Raw genomic sequence first — 18,668 nt, forward strand, 5'->3', positions numbered from 1 at the left:
TGCAGAGACTGCTTCAGAGGCCGGCATGGATCCGGCTTCATGCATGTCCGTGGAGGCCTTGCAGACATCCACTTCTGTTGTACGGGGGGGGGACTATGGCTGATAATTTCCGAAGCACCTAGGGGTGTTCCTCAGATTTTAGTGAGGGAAGAGATACCGACCACAGTAATTAAATGTCATCAAGGGTCAGTCTCCTAAAATTGATAAAGCTGATGTTCTATTAAAAAAGAAACAAAAACAAGCATATTTCTCCTGCTCCTAAAGATGCTCAGAGTGAATGGCAGAACTTCACTCAAAGCATGTTTAATGCCCTTATAACTCTGAAGCTTCCTCAAGGGGTTTCTGTTCCAGCTCCTCTTTGGTCTTCTACCCCTCTTAAAAGGCCTAGGGGAGCAAGATTCCGCTGATGGGGAATCCCTGACTTATTCTTCCCAGATTCTTTCCACCTTAGGTTATGGTTCTAAAGAAGAAGAATAAATTAATCACGACTCTCCTTTTGAGGAGATTTCTTTTGGTGGCACAATTTTCCCAAATAATGGAATTTTTTTTAAATGGGATTGTGCTCGGGAGTCTAATGTTCAGAAGAGGTACTATGAGCTTTTGCAAATGGAGTCACGTAGGTCCTCTGCTATCCCTGCTGTTCTTGCTGCCTTGTTGGATGCCTTTTCCACTGTGTCTCATGCTCTTTATTCCCACCCCACCCCCCTGCTCCCAAAAAACTGATAGCTTCTATGAAGTGCTTAATGATTGCAAGTTTCATTAAAACTGCCCCTCTGGTAACACTTCTGTGGTATCAGTTACCTCTGATAAGCCTTGTAAACGTTTGCCTTCTACAACGTTGCTTCCCTCTGACAAGGACAGCAGGACTGTGGAAAGGCTGGATAAGAAAATGTCTACTTCTGCTACCCTTAGCCTTTAGAGCTTTGAACTATTATCAGGCCCATATGACCAGATATATTTTGGCTCTTTTCTCTCAGGCCTATCAAGTTATTTCAGATCTTCATGACTCTTGAGGGCAAGACTTCAGCTCTTTCTTTGCTAGGGACGTCTTCTCAAGTTTCTCGCCATTCTGTTAAATGCAGCTGATGCGTTGTCTCGAGCTGCTGCTTTGGTTCTATGTTGTGGAGGTATTCCTGGCTTCAACTCCAGCCTTCGCCTGATGATATGAAGATTAGATTGATGGATGGTCCTCTAGGTGACATCTTTTTGTTGTTGCTGCTGCTGGTGAGCTGTTTTAAGTTCCTTCCAGAAAAGTGTAAGGCTTTACACTAACACATTTTTGTTGCACCTGTTCCCAGGTTTCAAAGGAATTACCCTAATAAACTCCTTTTGTCTGCAAACAGTCTTGCCATCCCCATAAAGGTAAGAAGGGTGGTAGAAGAGTTCTTCCTGCTAAGTCTACTCAAATTCCTTCAGCTCAGAAGCTGCCTTTTTCAGGCAAGCCAGGTGCTGTCTTGACTGTCCTTGCCCATCTCACATTCCTGTATCTCTTTGTCTTTCCTTGTCCCTACCTATTTGGTTAAAGATCACTCAGGATTCATGGGTTCTGTCCATAATCTGCCAAGGATATTATATGGTTTGGAACCCCCCCCCCTCCTTTTGGGCATTCCTCAGGAACCGCTGCCCTTTTTTTTTTCCAGAGGTGCTTCTGGGACCTGTTGCCTCAGGGAACAATTCAAGCAGTTCAAACTCCTCAAAAAGGGAAGGGGTTTTACTCGAGAATGTTTTTGGTTTCCAGGAAAGAAGGCACCTGGAGACCCATTCTGGATCTCTCTCAGCTGAACATCTGTTTGAAGGCTCCTTCCTTTTGGATGTTATCTCTTCAAACATTGTTTCCTCCTCCTCTTGGGCATGGGAGGATGGCATAATGGTTAAGGTGTTTACCTTACAGATGCAAGGTGTAGGGTTTGATTCTCACATGGGGTAATTGGCTAGGCTTGAAATGGCTCACAAGGGCAGTTAGCCTAGTTCTAACCTATGAACCTTACACAGGCTTTTCTAGTTTCCCTGAATCTCAAGGGTGCCGATCACCATATCCCAATTCATTCCCCTTTCAGGAAGTTTTTACGTTTCTGTGTTGCTTGCTTGCATTTTCAGTTTTCTGCTTTGCCCTTTGGGGCCTCTTTACTGTCTCCAAGGGTCTTCACCAAATGCCTCGTTCCTGTGATTGTTTTTTGCAGGATGAGGGGAATACAGATATTTCCTTACCTGGACGACTTGCTCATTTAGGTTTCTTCTCAAAAGATCTTACTTCAGTATATTCACTTTGCTATGTATCTCCTGCAAAGCCTAGAGTTTACAGTGAATTTACAAAAATCATTGCTGACTAATTCTCACGATCATGTTTTTTTTAGGGTGCTGGCTCTAAACTGTTTCAATGCTGGCATTTCTGCCTCCTCCCATGGCTTTAACTCTGATTGCATTCTTCAAATCCCTTCTTCCTCTGGCTCCATTACGGCTAGGGAGATTCTAAGGGCGGTGGGATACATGGTTACCACCATTTCTGTGCTTCCTCTGGCTAAGCTTCATATGACAAAGCTCCAGTTGTTCCTAAAAATCTGTCTGGCTCAAACATTCTCATCCTTTTTATTTTCCAGTTCCCCTTCTCCCATGTCTCAAGCTGGAACTTCAGTGGTGGATTTATCAGTTATCCCTCAACCCAGGGCTTCCTTTTCAACCTCCAGTCCCCTCTCAGGAACTCTTTACAGATGCCTCAGACATGGGATGGGGGGGACCTCCTTTGGTCCTCTGAAAGTACAGGGCCTATGTTCTCTTTGAAAAAGAAGGACCGCATAAGTATCAGAGATGAGAGCCCTTCTCCTGCCTTTTCATTCTGTTTTTCTTCCAGAGCCCCTTGAAGTCTTCATAGGCAATGCCAAACTAATGTAGTATATCAACAAGCAAGGGGGAGCAAGATCTTATTTCCTGTGCAGGCTAGCTCTTCAGGTTTGGTATCTAGCTATCCAGTGTCAGGTGACACTTCAGGTGATTTACATTCCTTCAGATCAGAACATTGTGGCAGATTCTCTGAGCAGGTCCATAACACAGTCTCATGAGTGAATGCTTCACAAAGATGTGTTTCTGGGCATTTTCCACCAGTTGGGTACTCCTCAGTTGTTTTTGCCTCCCCTCTGAACAGACAACTTTCCTCTATTTTGCACCATAGTCACATGTCTTCTGGCCTGGAAGGTGGACGCCCTGTCTTTTTCTTTGAATGGGAATGTTTCTTTATGCATTCTCTCCCTTCCTCTCATACTAGGAGTGTTGTTCAAAATAGAACAAGATTCTCTCAGAATCTTGTTTGTGACTCCCTTTTGGCCCAGACATCATTGGTTCCTCCTTCTGCATTTAGCCCAGGGCAGTCATCACAAGTTACCTCACCAGGTGGACCTACTCATACAAGACAAAGGGTCTCTCATCAATGCCCACCTGTCCACTCTTCAACTGACACTGTGGTGATAGGATTTTGATCCCTTTTAGACACCTTTTTGAGAATGTACTTGGGGTCTTGCAGGGGGCCAGGAAAAACCCACTGTCAGAAAATCTTATTTATTCAAATGGGAAAGATTTTCTCTCTCTTGTTTTTCTCTTAACCTAGATCCACTTGCGGTGGAAGTTCCTTTGGTTTTCTCTTATTGGTTTGAATTGCTCAATGCCGGTTTGGCATACTGTTCTGTTAAAGCCTACCTGTCAGCTATTTCTGCTTGTCTGCCTTTGACTCCCCCTTTGGCTTCTAGATTAATGGTCAAAACAATTCTTTAAAGGCATCATTCATATTAGGCCTCCCAGAAAGCCTATTCCTGTTTCCTTGGACCTAAATTTTGTTTTGAAAAATTGACTCTGGTTCCTTTTGAACCTGCATCTCCAGCTTCTTTACACATTGTTCTTGGAAGACTATTAATGTTCTTCTTGTTTCACTGTTGCAGTCATCACATTTGGGTTATCTGCTTGCAGTAGCACTCAGTCGGCCTGATTATCAAAGTCTTGGGTCCTGCGTCGGTTGCTGTCTCATCTTCTGTGATGTCAGGTAGTCAGGGGTATAAAGCATGCAGCCGATGCCATTACCCCAGTCTTTCTTGCCAAGCGGTGCCAGAAGCAGTTTGCAAGTGCCGGTCGGCCGACTCCTGAAGTTTTCATTTTCGAGTTTCAGAATCGAAGTCTTCAACTAAAGCAAGTACCTCGTTGGAGAAATGTTTTCTTGCACTAAACCGATGTCAGTAAAAGTCAGTAATTGCATTTCTTGTAGAAAGCAAATACCTCATAAATATTTTCATTCGTACTGTATTCTTTGCCTAGGCCCTGACGACGTACCTCGCTGTCGATATTGTGCCTTATTTAAACCACAAACTATTCGTCGTCTGTATATTTACGCTTCTAAATATTTTGGTACTCTGTTCAATTATCCAGATATGTCTTCGGTAAGCCACCCGACTACCGACATTCCGAAAAAATGCAAAGATAAAGACAGAGACAGGCCGCCTAGGTCCAAATCTGCCGAGATGCTTCTCCTAAGCTAGTTGCCAGTTCGCCGGTACTCGGTAAGGTGCTTTTGCAGCCCCTGAAACCCACTAGGCAGGCCTCTACTGAGACCCATTCGGAGTCCGGTATGCCGTGAGATACTTCAACTGTGGAACCTGCAGATGTCTCTAACTTGGATGGGTCCGGAGCCGCTGTGCAGGATCTGGATTCTGAGGTTGTATTCAGGCCTACTGACTTGCATATTAAACCAACGCCATCTTCTTCTTCAAGGCCTAAAACTCGAACCATGCCTAAAAAAGCAACGCCCAGACCACATGGTCAGGCCTCTATGCCTAAAGAACAAATAAGAATGGCTGAAGACCTTATTACTTTAATCAGGGGAAGCCAACCTTCCCCCTGTAAGAGACCTAGGACTAAATTTGCTTATGATACTTCTGACCAGGATTCTGAAATTTCTGTTTCCTCTGATTACAATGATTTACCCTTATCTACCTACGAGGATTCTGATGCAGAGGACTCTTCCCTCTGCTTCACCCCCAGATGATTTTTCTTTTGGTGAAACCTTGCATACTCTTGGGGAGCATTTTCACTGGGATAGCCAGGATTACTCCGATTCTAAAAAGAGGCTTAGGGATTTCTTACTCCTGCCCCAACACAGGCCTTTAGCCATCCCTCCTGTACTAGACATTGTTGATGATGCCTTTTCGGAATCTAGCTTGGCCCCTGACTCTTTACCTCCTGCTCTCAGAAAACCTGATAGATATTACATCGTTCCTGACTCTCACAAGTTCCTTTTTTACAATCCTACTGCGGATCCTGAGACCATTTCACAGGGACCCAAGGGCATTAAGGATACTGCTGCCAAAAATCCTACGCCCTCTGATAGAGATTCTAGGGCCCTGGATAGATTGGGTAAGAAGGTATACACCTTGGGATCCTTGGCCATTAGGGCCTTAAACTGCCAGTTTCATATGTTAAAGTATCAACAACATATTATTGGATTGTTAAACAGAAAATTATGTTGATTCCTGACTGCTGAAAATAAGGATTTACAGGATTTAATGCATTCTGCTGAACAAGTAGGAAAACATACTTTGCAATGTGGTTTTGATTCACTAGAGGAATCTTGCAGTGCTGCTGTCACCGGGTCTGTACTTAGAAGGCATGCTTGGCTTAAGGAACAATCTTTGCCATATCATGTTGAAACTAAATTGCTGGATGCTTCCTTAAATCAGGACCGCTTATTTACCAACAAAGCAGAAGTAGTTCTTAAAAAGATGGAGGAAAAAGCTAAATCTTTGCAAACTGTTAAAAGATTTTCTACAAGTACAGCCTCCAAGGTTTAGTAGGCATTGGCCTTCTAAGAATTGGTCCTTTCCTGCCTCTTCCAGGCCTCCTCAGTCCAGACCCAGAACCAGCAGAACAACCAGGCTGCAGTCCCAGGGTACGCACAGGAATAAGCACTGGGGGGCTCCCACTTCCAAATCAGGGAGTAGTAAGACCCCCCCCCCCATGGTAAGCTATCTCAATGACTTAATTTTAAAACTTCCAAGCACTTCTCAACTGACTGTTCCTTTAGGGGGAAAGATTGCTATACAAGCAAAAAACTGGGAACTACCCAGGACAAATGGGTTTTAAATATAGTTTTCCAAGGATACATATTTCACTTCCACAGGTTACCAACCCCAAACGGTTGGCCAGACCTACCCCCAAATCAGTGGGCAAAGGCTCAAAAGCAAGTACTTTCTCTCTTAAGCTTAAAGTCTGTTCAAACTGTACCAGAAGAGGAAAAGGGACAAGGTTTCTACTCAAGAATTTTCCTGGTACCCAGAAAAGACAACTCATGGCATCCTGTCCTGGACCTTTCTATCCTAAACACCTTTTTGGTGATTTCAAAATTCAAGATGCTAACTCTTCACCAGTTACTTCCTATGCTAGGCAAGGATGCCTGGTTGGCAACACTGGATTTAAAGGAAGCTTACCTGCACATCCCAATCAGGGAATCTTGCAGAAGATACCTACACTTCAAAGGAGGCTACATGCACTTATCAGTTCTCTGCACTGCCCTTTGGCTTATCTACTGTGCCCAGGGTATTCACAAAGTGCCTAGCTCCAGTCATTGCATTTTGCAGACAAAGAAATGTTCAGATATACCCATACCCGGACGATTGTCTAATTCAGGCAGAAAGCCAGGACATACTTTTGAATCATCTAGCATTTGTGCAAAAGTTGCTAACTTGTCTGGGGTGCACCATAAACGAAAAGAAATCACATCTTGTACCTTATCAGCAAATTATATTCCTGGGAGCAAGCTTGAACACAACTTCCCAGATGGCTTTCCTCATGCCAGAGAAACAAATTAATTTGACAACTTCAAACTACTGGCCACAAAAACCCTGCTGTTTTTAAGGCAAATGCTGCAAGCCTTGGGGTTCATGGTCTCCTGCAATCTACTAATTCCATATGCAAGACTGCATATGAGGAAACTACAATGGTATCTAAAAAGCCTTTATTGTCAACATTCTCAGGATCTAGAAGCAATGATTCCTATCATACCTTGCCTACAATTAGAGTTCCTTTGGTGGGCAGAGGCCTGCCACCAAAACAAGGGACTGCCATTCACTCTACCCCCCCCCCCCACCGCCCAAACCCTAACAACAGACGCATTAGACTATGCATGGGGGGGGGGGGTCACCTGGCAGGGAAGTGTATTCAGGGCAAATGGAACCCAAATCAAATGCACCTGCATATCAATCAAAAAGAAATGTTAGCTGTACAGAATGCTCTGACAGCCTTCAAGGACCACATTCATCCAGGACAATTAATGGTAAAGACGGACAACACCACTGTTATGTGGTACATAAACAAGCAGAGGGGTACCCATTCATACCCCCTCTGCAGACTAGCCATGACTCTGTGGAACACAGCCTTAAACTACCAAGTACACCTACAGGCTCAATTCCTGCCTGGAAAACTAAATACACTGACAGACAAACTAAGCAGAAATCTCATGGACCCACACGAGTGGAAACTGGAACCAAAGACTTTCAACATGTTGATAAATGGGGGAGCCCCGGTATAGACCTGTTTGCCTCCCCCCAGAACTACCAGTTGAACAAATTCTGCACAAGGACTCCCCACAAACAAGCTTGGAAAGTGGATGCTCTGTCCTTCAACTGGAAAAATCTATCAGTTTATGTCTTTCCTCCTCTGCCTCTCCTCTCCATAGCACTACTAAAGGTCAAACAGGACAAACCAAGGATGATACTGATTGCACCAGACTGGCCACGCCAACACTGATACCCCCTCTTGCGCAGTGTCACTGCTGGCTCCATGGCACCTGCCTCAGACCCCTACCCTGCTGTCACAGCAGGAGAGCCAGATTCTGCACCCTGAGCTTCAAACCCTGAACCTGGCAGCCTGGCTAATTACCTAATCTCTGTGTTACCATCCCTCAGTAAACAAGTGTTGGATGTCATTTTGGAGGCAAGGAGGCCTAGTACTAGAAAATCTTATGCTGAAAAATGGAAAAGATTCTGTGCTTGGAACCAGACTCAAGGGATGGGCACAGCAGCGCCCAACTTACCTCAGATTCTTCAATATTTAACTGAGATGCTTCACAAGGGTCTTTCTTTTTCCTCTTTCAAAATTCATGCCTCAGCCATTTCAGCTTATTACAACACTGAACCCCACCCCTCTTCTCTCGTCCACTGCTCAAGCAGTTCCTCAGAGGGGCCAAAAACTTAAGACCACCCAGGAGAGCCCCAACTCCAGCCTGGGACCTTAACTTTGTATTGGGAAAACTCACTCTTCCTCCTTTTGAGCCAGCTGTAGGTGCAGAGTTAAAATTCCTTTCTTGGAAAACAGCCTTCCTTTTAGCAATCACTTCAGCAAGAAGGGTATCTGAATTACCGTTCCTTATGGCAGGTGGAGCCTTTCATCATCTTTCATGCGGACAGGGTGTCCCTCAAGACCAATCCCTCCTTCATGCCCAAGGTAATATCCAGTGTGGCTCTATCAGTCCATTCATTTGCCAACTTTCTTTTCTAATCCACAGAACAAAGGGGAACGGATACTGCACTCCTTAGATGTGCACAGACAAACTTAGATTTTACTTGGACAGGACTAAACCTCAAAGGAAATCTGAACAACTGCTGGTGGAATTTGCTGCAGGGCCAGAGGGGAAGACTATTTCAAAGCAAACCATTTCTAAATGGATAGGCCATTGCATTAATTTCTGCTATAACCACCATGGAAAACCTATCCCACAGGGGATTTGACCACATTCAACCAGGGCTGCATCTACCTCTACAGTCTTTCTCAGAGGTGGTCCTACCAGGGATATCCTAGAAGCTGCTACCTGGAGTTCTGTACGTACCTTCACCAAGCATTACCATTTGCTAATTTTCTCTAAATCCAGAGCTGGCTTTGCCACTGCAGTCTTGCAGGGCCTTGTAGATGGTCCTAATGCTATCTAAATTCCTCCTCCCATCCTTAGCTTTGGGAATCTACCCAAATGTGATGACTGCAACAGTGAAACACGAAGAACATAGTACAGTTGTGTACACTTACCATAAATGTAGATGTTCGAGTGTATTCACTGTTGGTCTGGTTACCCTCCCTCCAGCTCTTTGACTTCTTTTGGCTATATCTCTATTCTCCTTTACTATGCTTAAAAGCTTTTTGGTGTATTTGCTTGTTTGCTGGAGGTATAACCTTGTATATATATACATTGAATTGCTAACTGTTAGGGGGCACCTGACATCTGAGGCAAGAAAAACTGATGTAATGGCGTCTGCTGCATGCTTTATAACCCTGACTACCTGGAAGATGAGACAGCAACCGATGCAGGACCCAAGACTTTGATAATCAGGCCGACTGAGGGCTACTGCAAGCAGATAACCCAAATGTGGTGAGTGCAACAGTGAATACACTCTGCTACATTTATGGTAAGTGTACACAACTGTACTTTCTTTTAGCCATTACCTCAGCCAGCCAGGTTTCTGAGCTGCAAGCCCTTATGGCTGTTCCTCCTCTTTGTTTTTCATGAAGGGAGGGTGACTTCCTCATACTAATTCTCCTTTTATGCCAGAGGTGGTTAATGAGTTGGCACTTAGTCTGTTTATTTGCCCACCTTTTTAGCTTCTCCACAGTCTGATAGTGAGAAAGTTCTTCACACCTTGGATTTGCATAGGCAACTCAGATGTTATTTCGATAAAACTAAAGCCATTCGTAAATCTGAGCAGCTTTGTTTCCTTTCATCTTGGTTGTTTACGTTTGGCTGTTTCCAAGCAAACCATTTCTTCCTGGATATCTAATGTCATTTCTTTTTGTTATTCCTTTCATGAGGAAAAGCCTTCTTTCTTATGTTACAGGTCATGCTTACAAGCTGTGACGACTTCTGGTGCTTTTTTAAGGGTTTGTATACTAATTCTTTTCTTGAGGCAGCTACTTGGACTTCTGTGCATACCTTTACCAAGCACTGTAAGTTGGATATTGATGTTCATCGTGTTACACTGCTGCAGTCGTTACACTTGGGTTATCCTGCCATCAGGCGGTCCCGCAGTCGGCCAGAGTTCCAAAGTCTTGGTCCGGCGTCGGTTGCTGTCGCTTCTTCCCTGACGTCAGTGCGCCAGGGGTATATAAGATGCATCCAACGTCATTTTCTTCAGTCTTTCTTGCTGTGCAGTGCCCGAAGCAAAAGCAGTTCGCAAGTGCCGGTCGGCCGACTCCTGAGATTTTTGAAGTCGAATTTCAGATCCAAAGTCTTCAATAAAGCTAAGTACCCCGTTGGGGAAACTTTTTTCTTGCCTCAGACTGATGAAAGAAAAAGTTAATAATTGTATTTCTTGTGGGAAGCAAATACCTCATAAGGACTTCCACTCTTACTGTATTCCATGCCTAGGCCCTGATCACGACGTCACTAGTTGTCAGTTTTGTGCTAGATTTAACAAACGCACTATAAAACGACGTTTTGATTTTGCTTTGCACTACTTTGGCCGAAGGTTCAATTATACAATGCCGTCGGAACAACCGACGACCGCAGTTCATAAAAAACGCAAAGACAAGGATAAAGACAAGCATCCGAGGTTCAATACCGACGAAGAAGCCTCTTCTAGGCCAGTCACCAGTTCTCAGTGAGGTGCTTTCGCAGTCCCTGACACCTGCTACCTCAGAGCCACAGGCCACCTCCGACTCCCACGTGGAGACAACTAGGCCTCTGGAAACTCAAGGTATTGGGCCTACGGAAACTAATCCCTCAGATGGGTCTGGAGCCGCTGAGCAGGCATCGGCTTCTGAGGGTGTTTTCAGACCTTCACAACTTACCATTAAAGCAGCCGCCAAGACAAAAACACCATTAAAGACAAAGAAGCAAGTACAGCATTCTCCAGGACAGTCCTCCATGCGTAAGAAACAGATGCTCAAAATGGCCGAAGACCTCATTACTCTAATCAGGGGTTCCCATCCCCCTTCTGAGAAAAGGCCTAGGCAGGATACAGACTATGATTCCTCTGATCAGGTTTCCATTTCCTCTGATTCCTCTTCAGACCATGGATACTCTCTAGCCCCCCTATAAGGACTCTGATGCTGAAGAATCTATCCCTTCAGCCTCTTTTCCTGAGGATTTCTCTTTTGGGGAAACTTTACATATCATGAGGGAGCATTTCCATTGGGAAAGTCAGGATTATTCAGAATCCAAAAAAAGGCTCAGGGACTTCCTTTTATTGCCTCAGCACAGGCCCCTTGCTATTCCGCCTGTGCTAGATATTGTGGATGATGTGTTCTCTGAATCTAGCTTATCTCCTGATTCTTTGCCCCCTGCACCAGCCAAACCAGATAGGTATTATAGAGTCCCTGACTCTCACAAGTTTCTTTATAAAAACCCTTCTGCTGACCCAGAAACCATTTCCCAGGGTCCCAAAGGGGTTAAGGCTTCCATTGCAAAAAATCCAGTCCCCTCTAACAGAGATTCTAGAGCATTAGATAGATGGAAGAAAGTTTACACTTCTGCAGCTTTAGCAGTAAGGGCTTTAAATTGCCAGTTTCACATGCTTAAGTACCAACAATATTTAATGGCTCAGTTAAAACAGAAAATGCTTACAAGCTCAGAAGCCCCTAACTATAAAGAAATGCAGTATTTATTGCATGCAGTTGAACAGGTGGGAAAACATACTCTGCAATGTGGTTTTGATTCTTTAGAGGCTTCATGTAGAGCCGCAGTTACAGGTTCTGTGATTCGAAGACATGCTTGGTTAAAAGAACAGAGTTTACCTGACCATGTTAAGGCAAAATTATTGGATGCTCCTTTACAGCATGATACCTTGTTTGGTGTTAAGGCAGAAGAGGTGTTAAAGAAAATGGAGGATAAAGCTAAATCTATGCAAACAGTCAAAGATTTCTTACAGGTACAGCCACCTCGATTTAGCAGAAATTGGCCTACAAAGAATTGGTCCTTTCCAGTGTCAGACAGGTCACAGAGAGGCAGATACAGATGCCCAAGAGGCAGATCTCAACCCCAAGGCTCTTACAGACAACGACAGTGGGGTACCTCAACCCCAAAAGGAGGTTGAGGACAAGTCTCAGCCTTACAGGAAACAGTCCCAATGACTTCCCCCTTCCTATGCCAAACACTTCCCTTTTGGCAGCCCCCCTAAGGGGGAAACTAGCACTTTTTTCTCAAAATTGGCAAACAATCACCCAAGACAAATGGGTTCTGAATATTGTGTCTCAAGGATACAGGTTCCACTTTCACACTTTACCAAGGCTAAAGGGAATGCCAAACCTGCCACAAAATCAATGGGCAGAGGCTCAAAAACAAATTTCAGCCCTCATGGACATGAGAGCTATTCAAAAAGTACCACAGCAGGGACAAGGATTTTACTCAAGACTCTTTCTGGTCCCCAGAAAGGACAAAGCCTGGAGACCCATACAAGACCTTTCAACTCTAAATACTTAACCTGGATGTTCCGAAATTCAAAATGTTCACACTACAGCAGCTTCTTCCCATGCTGGGCAAGAAGGTTTGGCTTGTAACTCTGGACCTCAAAGAGGCATACCTGCATGTCCCTATCAGACAAGATTGCAGAATATACCTCAGATTCAAAGCGGGTAAAATGCACTACCAATTCTCTGCACTGCTCTTTGACTTATGGGTCTTCACAAAGTGCCTGGCACCAGTAATTGCATTTTGCAGACAAAAAGGAATTCAGATATATCCATACCTGGATGACTGCCTCATTCAAGCAGAGAAAAAGGACATTCTTCTAAAGCATCTGGCGTTTGTAAAAAGGCTGCTAATTTCTGTAGGGTACACAGTAAATGAAAAAAAGTCAAAACTAGTGCCCTCACAACAGATAATATTCCTGGGTGCCAGCTTGGATACAATGGCCCAGATGGCTTATCTCATGCCAGACAAACAAGGACAACTGACTCAATATTTTCAGTTACTGGCAGAAAAGTCCCATCTCCCTGCAAGAAAAATTCTGCAGGCCCTGGGATTTATGGCATCCTGCATACTACTAATTCCATATGCATATGAGGAAATTACAATGGTAACTAAAAAGTGTTTGGACTCAACACTCTCACAGTTTAGAAACAGTAATACCAATAATTCCCTGCCTACAACAGGAGTTTCGATGGTGGGCACAAGCATGTCACCTCAACAAGGGTCAGCCTTTCACTCTACCCACAGCCAGGCAGACTCTAACAACAGATGATTCGGATTATGCCTGGGGAGCACAAATGGCAAGAAAATGTATTCAGGGCAAGTGGACCACAGACCAAATGCATCTTCACATCAATCAAAAAGAGATGTTGGGTGTTCAAAATGCCCTAACAGCTTTCAAGGACCTTCTGCATCCAGGGCAATTATTATTAAAGACAGACAACACCACAGTAATGTGGTACATAAACAAGCAATGGGGCACTCATTCTTATCCCCTATGCAGGCAAGCCATGACCTTGTGGAACACAGCTCTAACTTATCGAGTTCATCTGCAAGCACAATTCCTGTCAGGAAAGAAAAATACTCTGGCAGACGATCTCAGCAGAAATATCATGGACCCTCACGAATGGAAATTGAATCCACAAATCTTCAGCATGGTAACACAAAAATGGGGGTGCCCAGACATAGATCTTTTTGCCTCCCCACTGAATTGCCAACTACAAAAATTCTGCACAAGGACTTACCACACACAAGCATGGAAAGTGGATGCTGTTTCGTTCAGCTGGAAAAGCCTAAAAGTTTATGCCTTCCCACCACTGCCTCTCCTTTCAAAGGTACTCTTAAAAGCCAGACAAGAAAAACCACAGATGATCCTGATTGCTCCAGACTGGCCACGCCAGCACTGGTACCCAATCTTAAAGAACTTAGCTCAAGGCCCACCATGGATTTTGCCTCAAATTTCACACCTTCTGACTCAACAAAACAATCAGATCCTGCACGGTCAGCTCAAAACCCTAAACCTGGTTGCATGGCAAATTCATTAGTCAAACAGGCAGCACCTCTCTCTAAAGCTGTTATGGATGTCATTTTGGAGGCCAGGAGGCCTAGCACCAGGAAAATTTACTGAGAAAAATGGAAGAGATTCTGTGCCTGGAACCAGGCTCAAAGCCTTGACCCTCTTGTCCCAAACATTCCTCAGATTTTACAATACTTAACTGAGATGCTGGACAAAGGCCTATCCTTCTCATCAATTAAGATCCACGCCTCTGCCATTTCAGCTCATTACAACACAGATCCTCCTTTATTCTCTCATCCCTTGCTAAAGCAGTACCTCAGAGGGGCTAAAAACATAAGACCGCCCCGGAGAGCACCAACACGGGACCTCAGTTTTGTTTTGGAAAAACTGACCTTGCCACCTTTTGAGCCAGCCAATACAGCCGATCTAAAATTTTTATCATGGAAAACAGCTCTGCTGTTGGCAGTAACTTCAGCACGAAGAGTCTCAGAGCTACAGGCATTAATGGCAGTGGAACCTTTTATAATATTTCATCAGGACAGGGTTTTTTTTAAGGACAAACCCTACCTTCATGCCAAAGGTGGTATCTAGTATGGCTCTTAACCAAACCATCCATTTGCCAACTTTCTATCCAAACCCCCAGAATAAAGGGAAGAAACTTCTGCACTCTTTGGACATACACAGGCAGCTACGCTTCTACTTGGACAAAACAAAAGCTTTCAGGAAAACTGAGCAACTGTTTGTAGCATATGCTGTAGGATCTCAGGGCAAGGCTATCTCAAAGCAGACTATTTCCAAATGGATAGGACACTGTGTTCGCTACTCCTACACACAGCATGGAAAATCAGTCCCTAATAACATTAGGCCACATTCTACCAGAGCAACAGCCACTTCAACAGCCTTTCTCAGAGGAGTACCAACCAAGTAAATTTTGGAGGCTGCAACTTGGAGTTAAGTGCACACCTTTACCAAGCATTGCCACTTGCCTCTCTACTCTAAATCCAGAGCAGGATTTGCCACTGCAGTTCTGCAGGGCCTCATTGCCAATCCTAACTCTTTATAGACTGGCCACCCAACCTTAGCTTTGGGATTCTACCCAAGTGTAATGACTGCAGCAGTGTAACACGATGAACATAGTACAGTTTTGTACCTACCATAAATGTAGATGTTCGAGTGTTCACACTGCTGCAGTCCAGGTTACCCTCCCTCCATCCCCTCTGTCCTAGCTGGACTTATCTATACCTTTCTATCCTATACAACCTTTGTGGTGTATTTGCTTGTAACTGAAGGTATTGTTTTTATTTTTTATGTATGTTTTATTAGCAATATGTATTGCCTACCTACTTGGGGGCACCTGACATCTGGGGCAAGAAAAACTGAAGAAAATGGCGTCAGATGCATCTTATTATACCCCTGGCGAACTGACGTCAGGGAAGAAGCGACAGAAACTGACGCTGGACCAAGACTTTGGAACTCTGGCCGACTGCGGGGACCGCCTGACAGCAGGATAACCCAAGTGTAATGACTGCAGCAGTGTGAACACTCGAACATCTGCATTTATGGTAGATACAAAACTACTTTCTTGGGGCTAAAATCGGCTTTGCCAGGGCTATCCTCCGTGGTGTTTTTCATGGTTCTCCTCCTCCCAACTTTCTTCCTTAGCTTTTGTACTCTCCCTATTGTAAAGAATACTGCAACAGTGATATGGATGGATTTAGTACAGTTGTGTAAAATCTTACCATAACAGTAGATCTGATGTTTACTTTCATTCATTTTCAGTGATGGGTTTGGATCCGACACTTAGATCTGTTGCAGCCATTATACCAGCTCTTGACCATGAACAAACTCTCCAGCTCCTTTCCTACCCATAATTCACTGTACTTAACATCCCACAGATCTCATTTGCCACTTTTGTGACCAGATGTGGTTGACTACAGTTATTCAGTGAACTAGCTAAGATAAGTGATATTTCTTAAAAGCTTTAAGTGTAATTGCTATCCTTTGGTTAAGCTCTTCTGCTTAATACTTTACTACACACTGTAAGAGTTTTTGCTACCCTTCCTCACTGTTATTATCCTTTATACACTTGCTAGTGTATTATTGCTACCATTGTTGGTAGGCTTTTTCCTACCCCTGTTTATATTTCCCAGTAAGGGTGTTATACTCCTCCTCTTTCTTTTTCTAAAGAAAAAAAAGCTAGCTTTTTCCTCTCTGCCATTTCTTTTCTGTAGTGGCATTATTTAGTTTTAGTGTTTCGATAGCAGACATAGATTTTTTTGAGCCTTATGTTTTTATCTGGTTGTTAAAACTTTTCACCTTTAATGATGTCTGATAAAGGCTTCATGAAATGTGGACACAAGATGCCATTTTCAGAAACCCACTCTGTTTGTGTATATTGTTTAGAGTCTGAGCACCTAGACCTGGAATGGGACATTTCCAGGGGGTTCATCACCAGAGCTCTTGCAGAAAGAAGAAACAAATTTATATTGAAAGGTCTTTTGACAATTCCCTTTTCTCAGACCATTGCTGGAGTTCAGTCTCCCAAACCAAAATCCAAGGACCCTTCAAAGAGCTCCAGATCTTCAGATTCCATGGCTTCAACTTCATAGGAACCAAAGAAATCAAAATCTGATCAGATATCTCTTGGGATCTGACCATCCTCCAATCCAATCAGGTATAAGGCAAGTCCTTCCTCCCATCCGACAAAACGAACTACAGATCCGAAGTTCCCAGACCCTAAACCATTACCTCATGCAGTGTATTCACCCAGTGTGGCTATGGTACTGTCCAGGGTGCCCTCCCCTTTTCTGGAGTAGTGTCCTCCCTTTCCTCCATAAGTCTCATGGAGGCAGATGTGGAAAGGATGATGAGGAGATTCTTCAAAGAGCAATTTCTGCAGGGGGAGTCTTCATAGTTCCTACCCCTTCATTTCAGGAACACTCTCCATCTACTACACCATCTACAGCAACTCCTCCACTCACCCAACGTGCAGTTTTATCCTTGAATCTGAGCATTCTGGGCCCTTCTTTGTTGGATCCAAAGACCGCTTTGTCCAACTGTCAACCTGAGTACACTGGCCCACACATCTTGTGAACTGGATGACTCTCGGAGCTGAAGCTTCCAGGTCGGATCTAAGGGGGATAGGATCAACTCTGAGGTTTTTGGAGCCATCTCCACCTCTTGGAGCTTCAGCGTTGGACAGCTTGGCTCTAGCTTCTGCCTTGGGCAGATAGCTCTCTGAGCGGAAGGAAGTGATGGACCAAAAACTGGCTTTCTTGGCTCCGTTGACTTCCTTCTCTCCTGTGCGATCTGCTTTCAAAGTAGTTAAGAGGGTTTTCTCTGCTCCGTCAGGTCAGGCATGTCCTTACCCCTCGGATCCACCTTCACCATCAGCTGACTTTGCACAGTGATCCTCAGCATTCCACTCCACTGGGACAGCCAGCCCAAAGCTTCTAGACCACCTAGCAGGGTATTGTCATCAATGCCAATACTTCTCCGAATCATCCCACCAAAAAAGTCCCTAGGAAGAAGAGGTGCAAGAGGAGGCACTTCGACTCCCCTCAGGAGTCCGTCACCGATGATACTGACTTTGATGAGGGAAAAGGGTCTCCCAATTCACCACCTGATGACATCTCATTTGGAAACATCCTTGAGATCCTTAAACAGGTGAGTAGCTGGTCTTCCCAAAAACTAACTCCTGAGGAGTCAGTTTTCTGGAAGCTTTCAGGACTGGCCTGTCTACCTCCTGGGTCACTCTGCCTACTGTTGACCAAATTGATTTAGTGTCTAAGCGGGTTTTGGGGAAGCTTGCTATGATTGAGCTGATCTCCAAGAGACCAGACAGGATTCTGGCTTCATCGGTAGGAAGGGAGCATTGGAGTAAAGGGATACCAGTTGATGCATTGGTCATGGTGGCAGCCACAAAAAAGGAACTCAGAGTTCCATTGTCCACCCCAGGTATAGAGAATCTAGGGCACTGGACAGATTTGGGAAGCAAATTTATGCTTCAGTGACACTTGCTCTCCAATTGCTGAAGTACTCGACACACTTCACAAGGCTGCAAAGGGACTTGATTAAAGAACTTTCAAACTCCCTTTCAGGGGCCACTACTGCAGAGTCTGAAACTTCTGTGGCTTTACAGTTGGCTTCCCTTCAGTCTGTTGCAAATTCATCATTTGTTTATGAGGCTCATCTCACATGCTGCAGAAGACACCTCAAGGGCCGCAGGTTCAGGTATTTCCATCAGGAGGTATGTCTGGATGCACCTGTGTGATTTATGTGGAACCCTTCAACTCATCTTTCATAAATACTTCTTTGAAGGTTCTTCATTGTTTGTTCCCACGGTAAAAGAGGCGCTCTCTAGGTTTGAGAAAGATGGAAAGACCCTTTCTGCAGAGGGTGTACATTTTTTTGACCCCTCGAAGACCTTTTCCAGGAAACAACAGGGGCGTAATAATGGCAGACGACGCCCCTGTGGCAGAGGAGGCCTGCAAAGGGTCCAGAGATGTATTTTCTGACCATCCTTTTCAGTGCTCCTGAAGGGAGGCCCGATTGCCTTCCTCTGGAGGCAGTCAGGGTTGCTTATCTCTGCACCAGGAAGCCTGGCTAAACATAACAAAAGAGACACTTGGTGCAGAGAATCATTTCCAGAACTTATATTATTCTCTTTTCCCTACCACCTCCTTTACCCAAGAAAATCCCCAATGTTCTACCCAGTCAGAGAGAAGT

General features: G+C 44.4%; 1 protein-coding gene across 1 annotated transcript in view; it reads left to right on the plus strand.

Annotated features, from left to right (window-relative positions):
• Nucleotides 1-18,668, plus strand: part of TNPO1 (transportin 1) — a 3,819,238-nt gene that overhangs the window by 2,734,942 nt on the left and 1,065,628 nt on the right. The window lies entirely within an intron of this gene.

The sequence above is a fragment of the Protopterus annectens genome, chromosome 2.part2 (genome assembly GCF_019279795.1).
Source record: "Protopterus annectens isolate FY-2018-M chromosome 2.part2, PAN1.0, whole genome shotgun sequence".
Lineage (NCBI taxonomy): Eukaryota > Metazoa > Chordata > Ceratodontiformes > Protopteridae > Protopterus > Protopterus annectens.